Consider the following 12,215-nt stretch of genomic DNA (forward strand, 5'->3'; position numbering starts at 1 on the left):
GGCTCAGCAGACGGTATCACACAGGATAGGATTAGATACACGGCTCAGCAGACGATATAACACAGGAGAGGGTTAGATACACGGCTCAGCAGACAGTATCACACAGGATAGGATTAGATACACGGCTCAGCAGACAGTATCACACAGGATAGGATTAGATACACGGCTCAGCACACAGTATCACACAGGATAGGATTAGATACACGGCTCAGCAGACAGTATCACACAGGATAGGATTAGATACACGGCTCAGCAGAAGATATAACACAGGAGAGGGTTAGATACACGGCTCAGCAGACAGTATCACACAGGATAGGATTAGATACACGGCTCAGCAGACAGTAACACACAGGATAGGATTAGATACACAACTCAGCAGACAGTATCACACAGCATAGGATTAGATACATGGCTCAGCAGACAGTTTCACACAGGAAAGGATCAGATACACGGCTCAGCAGACAGTATCACACAGGAGACGATTAGATACACGGCTCATCAAACAGTATCACACAGGATAGGATTAGATACCCGGCTCAGCAGACAGTATCACACAGGATAAGATTAGATACACGGCTCAGCAGACAGTATCACACAGGATAGGATTAGATACACAGCTCAGCAGACAGTATCACACAGGATAGGATTAGATACACAGCTCAGCAGACAGTATCACACAGGATAGGATTAGATACCCGGCTCAGCAGACAGTATCACACAGGATAGGATTAGATACACAGCTCAGCAGACAGTATCACACAGGATAGGATCAGATACACGGCTCAGCAGACAGTATCACACAGGAGACGATTAGATACACGGCTCAGCAGACAGTATCACACAGGATAGGATTAGATACACAGCTCAGCAGACAGTATCACACAGGATAGGATTAGATACCCGGCTCAGTAGACAGTACCACACAGGATAAGATTAGATACACGGCTCAGCAGACAGTATCACACAGGATAGGATTAGATACACAGCTCAGCAGACAGTATCACACAGGAGAGGATTAGATACACGGCTCAGCAGACAGTATCACACAGGATAGGATTAGATACACAGCTCAGCAGACAGTAACACACAGGATAGGATTAGATACACAGCTCAGCAGATGGTATCACACAGAATAAGATTAGATACACGCCTCAACATACAATATCACACAGGACAGGATTAGATACACGGCTCAGCATACAGTATCACACAGGGCAGGATTAGATACACGGCTCAGCAGATAGTATCACACAGGATAGGATTAGATACATGGCTCAGCATACAGTATCACACAGGATAGGATTAGATACACGGCTCAGCAGACAGTATCACATAGGAGAGGATTAGATACACGGCTCAGCAGTTAGTATCACACAGGAGAGGATTAGATACACGACTCAGCAGACAGTATTACACAGGATAGGGTTAGATACACGGCTCAGCAGACAGTATCAGACAGGAGAGGATTAGATACACGGCTCAGCAGACAGTATCAGACAGGAGAGGATTAGATACACGGCTCAGCAGACAGCATCACACAGCATAGGATTAGATACACGGCTCAGCAGACTGTATCACACATGAGAGGGTTAGATACACCGATCAGCTGATGGTATCACACAGAATAGGATTAGATACACGGCTCAGCATACAGTATTATACAGGACAGGATTAGATACACGGCTAAGCAGTTAGTATCACATAGGATAGGATTAGATACACGGCTCAGCAGACAGTATCACACAGCATAGGATTAGATACACAGCTCAGCAGACAGTATCACACGGGATAGGATTAGATACACGGCTCAGCAGACGGCATCACATAGGAGAGGATTAGATACACGGCTCAGCAGTTAGTATCACACAGGATAGGATTAGATACACGGCTCAGCAGACAGTATCAGACAGGAGAGGATTAGATACACGGTTCAGCAGACAGTATCAGACAGCATAGGATTAGATACACGGCTCAGCAGACAGTATCACACAGGATAGGATTAGATACATGGCTCAGCAGACGGTATCACACAGGATAGGATTAGATACACGGCTCAGCAGACGATATAACACAGGAGAGGGTTAGATACACGGCTCAGCAGACAGTATCACAAAGGATAGGATTAGATACACGGCTCAGCAGACAGTATCACACAGGATAGGATTAGATACACAGCTCAGCAGATGGTATCACACAGGAGAGGGTTAGATACACGGCTCAGTAGACAGTATCACACAGGATAGGATTAGATACACAGCTCAGCAGATGGTATCACACAGGAGAGGGTTAGATACACGGCTCAGCAGACAGTATCACACAGGACAGGATTAGATACACGGCTCAGCAGTTAGTTTCACACAGGATAGGATTAGATACACGGCTCAGCAGACAGTATCACACAGGATAGGATTAGATACACGGCTCAGTAGACAGTATCACACAGGAGAGGATTAGATACACGGCTCAGTAGACAGTATCACACAGGAGAGGATTAGATACACGGCTCAGCAGTTAGTTTCACACAGGATAGGATTAGATACACGGCTCAGCAGACAGTATCACACAGGATAGGATTAGATACACGGCTCAGCAGACAGTATCACACAGGACAGGATTAGATATATGGCTCAGCAGACAGTATCACACAGGACAGGATTAGATACATGGCTCAGCAGACAGTATCACACAGGATAGGATTAGATACACAGCTCAGCAGACAGTATCACACAGGATAGGATTAGATACACGGCTCAGCACACAGTATCACACAGGATAGGATTAGATACACGGCTCAGCAGACAGTATCACACAGGACAGGATTAGATACATGGCTCAGCAGACAGTATCACAATGGACAGGATTAGATACACAGCTCAGCAGACAGTATCACACAGGATAGGATTAGGTACACGGCCCAGCAGATAGTATCACACAGGATAGGATTAGATACACGGCTCAGCAGACAGTATCACACAGCATAGGATTAGATACACGGCTCTGCAGACAGTATCGCACAGGATAGGATTAGATACACGGCTCAGCAAACAGTATCACACAGGATAGGATTAGATACACGGCTCACCAGAAAGTATCACACAGGAAGGGATTAGATACCAGGCTCAGCAGTCAGTATCACACAGGATAGGATTAGGTACACGGCCCAGCAGATAGTATCACACAGGATATGATTAGATACACGGCTCAGCATACAGTATCACACAGGATAGGATGAGATACACGGCTCAGCAGACGGTATCACATAGGAGAGGATTAGATACACGGCTCAGCAGTTAGTATCACACAGGAGAGGATTAGATACACGGCTCAGCAGACTGTATCACACAGGAGAGGATTAGATACAAGGCTCAGCAGACAGTATCACACAGCATAGGATTAGATACACGGCTCAGCAAACGGTATCACACAGGAGAGGATTAGATACACGGCTCAGCAGTTAGTATCAAACAGGAGAGGATTAGATACACGGCTCAGCAGACTGTATCACACAGGATAGGATTAGATACACGGCTCAGCAGACAATATCAGACAGGAGAGGATTAGATACACGGCTCAGCAGACAGTATCACACAGGAGAGGGTTAGATACACGGCTCAGCAGACAGTATCACACAGCATAGGATTAGATACACGGCTCAGCAGACAGTATCACACAGGATAGGATTAGATACACGGCTCACCAGACAGTATCACACAGGAAGGGATTAGATACAAGGCTAAGCAGTAAGTATCACACAGGATAGGATTAGATACATGGCTCAGCATACAGTATCACACAGGATAGGATTAGATACACGGCTCAGCAGACAGTATCACACAGCATAGGATTAGATACACGGCTCATCAGTTAGTATCACACAGGAGAGGATTAGATACACGGCTCAGCAGACTGTATCACACAGGATAGGGTTAGATACACGGCTCAGCAGACAGTATCAGACAGGATAGGATTAGATACAAGGCTCAGCAGACAGTATCACACAGGAGAGGGTTAGATACACGGCTCAGCAGACAGTAACACACAGGATAGGGTTAGATACACGGCTCAGCAGACAGTATCACACATGAAAGGGTTAGATACACAGCTCAGCAGATGGTATCACACAGAATAAGATTAGATACACACCTCAACATACAATATCACACAGGACAGGATTAGATACACGGCTCAGCATACAGTATCACACAGGGCAGGATTAGATACACGGCTCAGCAGATAGTATCACACAGGATAGGATTAGATACATGGCTCAGCATACAGTATCACACAGGATAGGATTAGATACACGGCTCAGCAGACAGTATCACATAGGAGAGGATTAGATACACGGCTCAGCAGTTAGTATCACACAGGAGAGGATTAGATACACGACTCAGCAGACAGTATTACACAGGATAGGGTTAGATACACGGCTCAGCAGACAGTATCAGACAGGAGAGGATTAGATACACGGCTCAGCAGACAGCATCACACAGCATAGGATTAGATACACGGCTCAGCAGACTGTATCACACATGAGAGGGTTAGATACACCGCTCAGCTGATGGTATCACACAGAATAGGATTAGATACACGGCTCAGCATACAGTATTATACAGGACAGGATTAGATACACGGCTAAGCAGTTAGTATCACATAGGATAGGATTAGATACACGGCTCAGCAGACAGTATCACACAGCATAGGATTAGATACACAGCTCAGCAGACAGTATCACACGGGATAGGATTAGATACACGGCTCAGCAGACGGTATCACATAGGAGAGGATTAGATACACGGCTCAGCAGTTAGTATCACACAGGATAGGATTAGATACACGGCTCAGCAGACAGTATCAGACAGGAGAGGATTAGATACACGGTTCAGCAGACAGTATCAGACAGCATAGGATTAGATACACGGCTCAGCAGACAGTATCACACAGGATAGGATTAGATACATGGCTCAGCAGACGGTATCACACAGGATAGGATTAGATACACGGCTCAGCAGACGATATAACACAGGAGAGGGTTAGATACACGGCTCAGCAGACAGTATCACACAGGATAGGATTAGATACACGGCTCAGCAGACAGTATCACACAGGATAGGATTAGATACACAGCTCAGCAGATGGTATCACACAGGAGAGGGTTAGATACACGGCTCAGTAGACAGTATCACACAGGATAGGATTAGATACACAGCTCAGCAGATGGTATCACACAGGAGAGGGTTAGATACACGGCTCAGCAGACAGTATCACACAGGACAGGCTTAGATACACGGCTCAGCAGTTAGTTTCACACAGGATAGGATTAGATACACGGCTCAGCAGACAGTATCACACAGGATAGGATTAGATACACGGCTCAGTAGACAGTATCACACAGGAGAGGATTAGATACACGGCTCAGTAGACAGTATCACACAGGAGAGGATTAGATACACGGCTCAGCAGTTAGTTTCACACAGGATAGGATTAGATACACGGCTCAGCAGACAGTATCACACAGGATAGGATTAGATACACGGCTCAGCAGACAGTATCACACAGGATAGGATTAGATACACGGCTCAGCAGACAGTATCACAAAGGACATAATTAGATACACAGCTCAGCAGACAGTATCACACAGGATAGGATTAGATAAACGGCTCAGCAGATAGTATCACACAGGAGAGGATTAGATACACAGCTCAGCAGACAGTATCACACAGCATATGATTAGATACACAGCTCAGCAGACGGTATCACACAGCATAGGATTAGATACACAGCTCAGCAGATAGTATCACACAGGAGAGGATTAGATACACGGCTCAGCAGACAGTATCACACAGCATATTATTAGATACACAGCTCAGCAGACGGTATCACACAGCTAGGATTAGATACACAGCTCAGCAGATAGTATCACACAGGAGAGGATTAGATACACGGCTCAGCAGACAGTATCACACAGGATAGGATTAGATACACGGCTCAGCAGACAGTATCACACAAGATAGGATTAGATACCCGGCTCAGCAGACAGTATCACACAGGATATGATTAGATACACGGCTCAGCAGACAGTATCACACAAGATAGGATTAGATACCCGGCTCAGCAGACAGTATGACACAGGACAGGATTAGATACACAGCTCAGCAGAAAGTATCACACAGGATAGGATTAGATACACAGCTCAGCAGACAGTATCACACAGGAAAGGATTAGATACACGGCTCAGCAGACAGTATCACACAGGACAGGATTAGATACACGGCTCAGCAGACAGTATCACACAGGATAGGATTAGATACACAGCTCAGCAGACAGTATCACACAGGATAGGATTAGATACACGGCTCAGCAGACAGTATCACACAGGATAGGATTAGATACACGGCTCAGCAGACAGTATCACACAGGATAGGATTAGATACATGGCTCAGCAGACAGTATCACACAGGACAGGATTAGATACACATCTCAGCAGACAGTATCACACAGGATAGGATTAGATACACAGCTCAGCAGACAGTATCACACAGGAGAGGATTAGATACACAGCTCAGCGGACAGTATCACACAGGAGAGGATTAGATACACAGCTCAGCAGACAGTATCACACAGGATAGGATAAGATACATGGCTCAGCAGACAGTATCACACAGGATATGATTAGATACACGGCTCAGCAGACAGTATCACATAGGATAGGATTAGATACACAGCTCAGCAGACAGTATCACACAGGACAGGATTAGATACATGGCTCAGCAGACAGTATCACACAGGATAGGATTAGATACACGGCTCAGCAGACAGTATCACATAGGATAGGATTAGATACACGGCTCAGCAGACAGTATCACAAAAGATAGGATTAGATACACAGCTCAGCAGACAGTATCACATAGGATAGGATTAGATACACGGCTCAGCAGACAGTATCACACAGGAGAGGATTAGATACACAGCTCAGCAGACAGTATCACACAGGAGAGGATTAGATACACAGCTCAGCAGACAGTATCACACAGGACAGGATTAGATACATGGCTCAGCAGACAGTATCACACAGGATAGGATTAGATACACGGCTCAGCAGACAGTATCACATAGGATAGGATTAGATACACGGCTCAGCAGACAGTATCACACAAGATAGGATTAGATACACAGCTCAGCAGACAGTATCACATATGATAGGATTAGATACACCGCTCAGCAGACAGTATCACACAGGATAGGATTAGATACACGGCTCAGCAGACAGTATCACACAGGATGGGATTAGATACACGGCTCAGCAGACAGTATCACACAGGATAGGATTAGATACACGGCTCAGCAGACAGTATCACAAGGGAGATGATTAGATACACGGCTCAGCAGACAGTATCACACAGGATAGGATTAGATACACGGCTCAGCACACAGTATCACACAGGATAGGATTAGATACACGGGTCAGTAGACGGTATCACACAGGATAGGATTAGATACATGGCTCAGCAGACAGTATCACACAGGATAGGATTAGATACACGGCTCAGCAGACAGTATCACACAGGATAGGATTAGATACATGGCTCAGCAGACAGTATCACACAGCATAGGATTAGATACACAGCTCAGCAGACAGTATCACACAGGATAGGATTAGATACACAGCTCAGCAGACAGTATCACACAGGATAGGATTAGATACACGGCTCAGCAGACAGTATCACACAGCATAGGATTAGATACACGGCTCTGCAGACAGTATCGCACAGGATAGGATTAGATACACGGCTCAGCAGACGGTATCACACAGCATAGTATTAGATACACAGCTCAGCAGAAAGTATCACACAGGAGAGGATTAGATACACAACTCAGCAGACAGTATCGCACAGGATAGGATTAGATACACGGCTCAGCAGACTGTATCGCACAGCATAGGATTAGATACACAGCTCAGCAGACGATATCACACAGCATAGGATTAGATACACAGCTCAGCAGATAGTATCACACAGGAGAGGATTAGATACACGGCTCAGCATACAGTATCACACAGCATAGGATTAGATACACGGCTCAGCAGACAGTATCACACAGAAGAGGATTAGATACACAGCTCAGCAGACCGTATCACACCGAAGAGGATTAGATACACGGCTCAGCATACAGTATCAAACAGGATGGGATTAGATACACGGCTCAGCAGACAGTATCACACAGGAAGCGATTAGATACACGGCTCAGCAGACAGTATCACACAGGAAGGGATTAGATACACGGCTCAGCATACAGTATCAAACAGGATGGGATTAGATACACGGCTCAGCAGACAGTATCACACAGGAAGGGATTAGATACATGGCTCAGCAGACAGTATCACACAGGAAGCGATTAGATACACGGCTCAGCAGACAGTATCACACAGGAAGCGATTAGATACACGGCTCAGCAGATAGTATAACACAGGAGAGGATTAGATACACAGCTCAGCATACAGTATCACACATGACAGGATTAGATACACAGCTCAGCAGACAGTATCACACAGGACAGGATTAGATACACGGCTCAGCATACAGTATCACACATGACAGGATTAGATACACAGCTCAGCAGACAGGATCGCACAGGAGAGGATTAGATACACAGCTCAGCAGACAGTATCACACAGGATAGGATTAGATAAACGGCTCAGCAGACAGTATCACACAGCATGGGATTAGATACATTGCTCAGCAGACAGTATCACACAGCATATGATTAGATACACAGCTCAGCAGACGATATCACACACATAGGATTAGATACACAACTCAGCAGATAGTATCACACAGGAGAGGATTAGATACACGGCTCAGCAGACAGTATCACACAGCATATTATTAGATACAGCTCAGCAGACAGTATCACACAGCATAGGATTAGATACACAGCTCAGCAGATAGTATCACACAGGAGAGGATTAGATACACGGCTCAGCAGACAGTATCACACAGGAGAGGATTAGATACACGGCTCAGCAGACAGTATCACACAGGATAGGATTAGATACACGGCTCAGCAGACAGTATCACACAAGATAGGATTAGATACCCGGCTCAGCAGACAGTATCACACAGGATATGATTAGATACACGGCTCAGCAGACAGTATCACACAAGATAGGATTAGATACACGGCTCTTCAGACAGTATCACACAGGATAGGATTAGATACACTGCTCAGCAGATGGTATCACACAGGATAGGATTAGATACACGGCTCAGCAGACAGTATCACACAGGACAGGATTAGATACACAGCTCAGCAGACAGTATCACACAGGAGAGGATTAGATACACAGCTCAGCAGACAGTATCACACAGGATAGGATTAGATACACAGCTCAGCAGACAGTATCACACAGGATAGGATTAGATACACGGCTCAGCAGACAGTATCACACAGGAGAGGATTAGATACACAGCTCAGTAGACAGTATCACACAGGATAGGATTAGATACACGGCTCAGCAGACAGTATCACACAGGACAGGATTAGATACACAGCTCAGCAGACAGTATAACACAGGAGAGGATTAGATACACAGCTCAGCAGACAGTATCACACAGGATAGGATTAGATACACGGCTCAGCAGACAGTATCACACAGGACAGGGTTAGATACACAGCTCAGCAGACAGTATCACACAGGAGAGGATTAGATACACAGCTCAGCAGACAGTATCACACAGGACAGGATTAGATATATGGCTCAGCAGACAGTATCACACAGGAGAGGATTAGATACACGGCTCAGCAGACAGTATCACACAGGATAGGATTAGATACACGGCTCAGCAGACAGTTTCACACAGGATAGGATTAGATACACAGCTCAGCAGACAGTATCACATAGGATAGGATTAGATACACGGCTCATCAGACAGTATCACATAGGATAGGATTAGATACACAGCTCAGCAGACAGTATCACACAGGACAGGATTAGATACATGGCTCAGCAGACAGTATCACACAGGATAGGATTAGATACACGGCTCAGCAGACAGTATCACATAGGATAGGATTAGATACACAGCTCAGCAGACAGTATCACACAGGACAGGATTAGATACATGGCTCAGCAGACAGTATCACACAGGATAGGATTAGATACACGGCTCAGCAGACAGTATCACATAGGATAGGATTAGATACACGGCTCAGCAGACAGTATCACACAAGATAGGATTAGATACACAGCTCAGCAGATAGTATCACATAGGATAGGATTAGATACACGGCTCAGCAGACAGTATCACACAGGATAGGATTAGATACACGGCTCAGCAGACAGTATCACAAGGGAGATGATTAGATACACGGCTCAGCAGACAGTATCACACAGGATAGGATTAGATACACAGCTCTGCAGACAGTATCACACAGCATAGGATTAGATACATGGCTCAGCAGACAGTATCACACAGGATAGGATTAGATACAGGGGTCAGTAGACGGTATCACACAGGATAGGATTAGATACATGGCTCAGCAGACAGTATCACACAGGATAGGATTAGATACACGGCTCAGCAGACAGTATCACACAGGATAGGATTAGATACACAGCTCTGCAGACAGTATCACACAGGATAGGATTAGATACACGGCTCAGCACACAGTATCACACAGGATAGGATTAGATACAGGGGTCAGTAGACGGTATCACACAGGATAGGATTAGATACATGGCTCAGCAGACAGTATCACACAGGATAGGATTAGATACACGGCTCAGCAGACAGTATCACACAGGATAGGATTAGATACACGGCTCAGCAGACAGTTTCACACAGGATAGGATTAGATACACAGCTCTGCAGACAGTATCACACAGCATAGGATTAGATACATGGCTCAGCAGACAGTATCACACAGGATAGGATTAGATACAAGGCTCAGCACACAGTATCACACAGGATAGGATTAGATACACGGGTCAGTGGACGGTATCACACAGGATAGGATTAGATACATGGTTCAGCAGACAGAATCACACAGGATAGGATTAGATACACGGCTCAGCAGACAGTATCACACAGGATAGGATTAGATACACGGCTCAGCAGAGAGTATCACACAGGATAGGATTAGGTACACGGCCCAGCAGATAGTATCACACAGGATAGGATTAGATACACGGCTCAGCAGACAGTATCACACAGCATAGGATTAGATACACGGCTCAGCAGACAGTATCGCACAGCATAGGATTAGATACACAGCTCAGCAGACGGTATCACACAGCATAGTATTAGATACACAGCTCAGCAGATAGTATCACACAGGAGAGGATTAGATACACAGCTCAGCAGAGAGTATCACAGAAGATAGGATTAGATACACGGCTCTGCAGACAGTATCACACAGGATAGGATTAGATACACGGCTCAGCAGACAGTATCGCACAGCATAGGATTAGATACACAGCTCAGCAGACGATATCACACAGCAAAGGATTAGATACACAGCTCAGCAGATAGTATCACAGGAGAGGATTAGATACACGGCTCAGCATACAGTATCACACAGCATAGGATTAGATACACGGCTCAGCAGACAGTATCAAACAGAAGAGGATTAGATACATAGCTCAGCAGACCGTATCACACCGAAGAGGATTAGATACACGGCTCAGCATACAGTATCAAACAGGATGGAATTAGATACACGGCTCAGCAGACAGTATCACACAGAAAGCGATTAGATACAAGGCTCAGGAGACAGTATCACACAGGAAGGGATTAGATACACGGCTCAGCATACAGTATCAAACAGGATGGGATTATATACACGGCTCAGCAGACAGTATCGCATAGGAAGGGATTAGATACACGGCTCAGCATACAGTATCAAACAGGATGGGATTAGATACACGGCTCAGCAGACAGTATCACACAGGAAGGGATTAGATACAAGGATCAGCAGACAGTATCACACAGGAAGGGATTAGATACACGGCTCAGCAGACAGTATCACACAGGAAGCGATTAGATACACGGCTCAGCAGACAGTATCACACAGGGCAGGATTAGATACACGGCTCAGCAGATAGTATCACACAGGATAGGATTAGATACATGGCTCAGCATACAGTATCACACAGGACAGGATTAGATACACGGCTCAGCAGACAGTATCACACAGGATAGGATTAGATACACGGC

This window comes from Phyllobates terribilis, unplaced genomic scaffold, assembly GCF_046119375.1.
Source record: "Phyllobates terribilis strain yellow unplaced genomic scaffold, ASM4611937v1 Scaffold_525__1_contigs__length_1214945, whole genome shotgun sequence".
NCBI lineage: Eukaryota > Metazoa > Chordata > Amphibia > Anura > Dendrobatidae > Phyllobates > Phyllobates terribilis.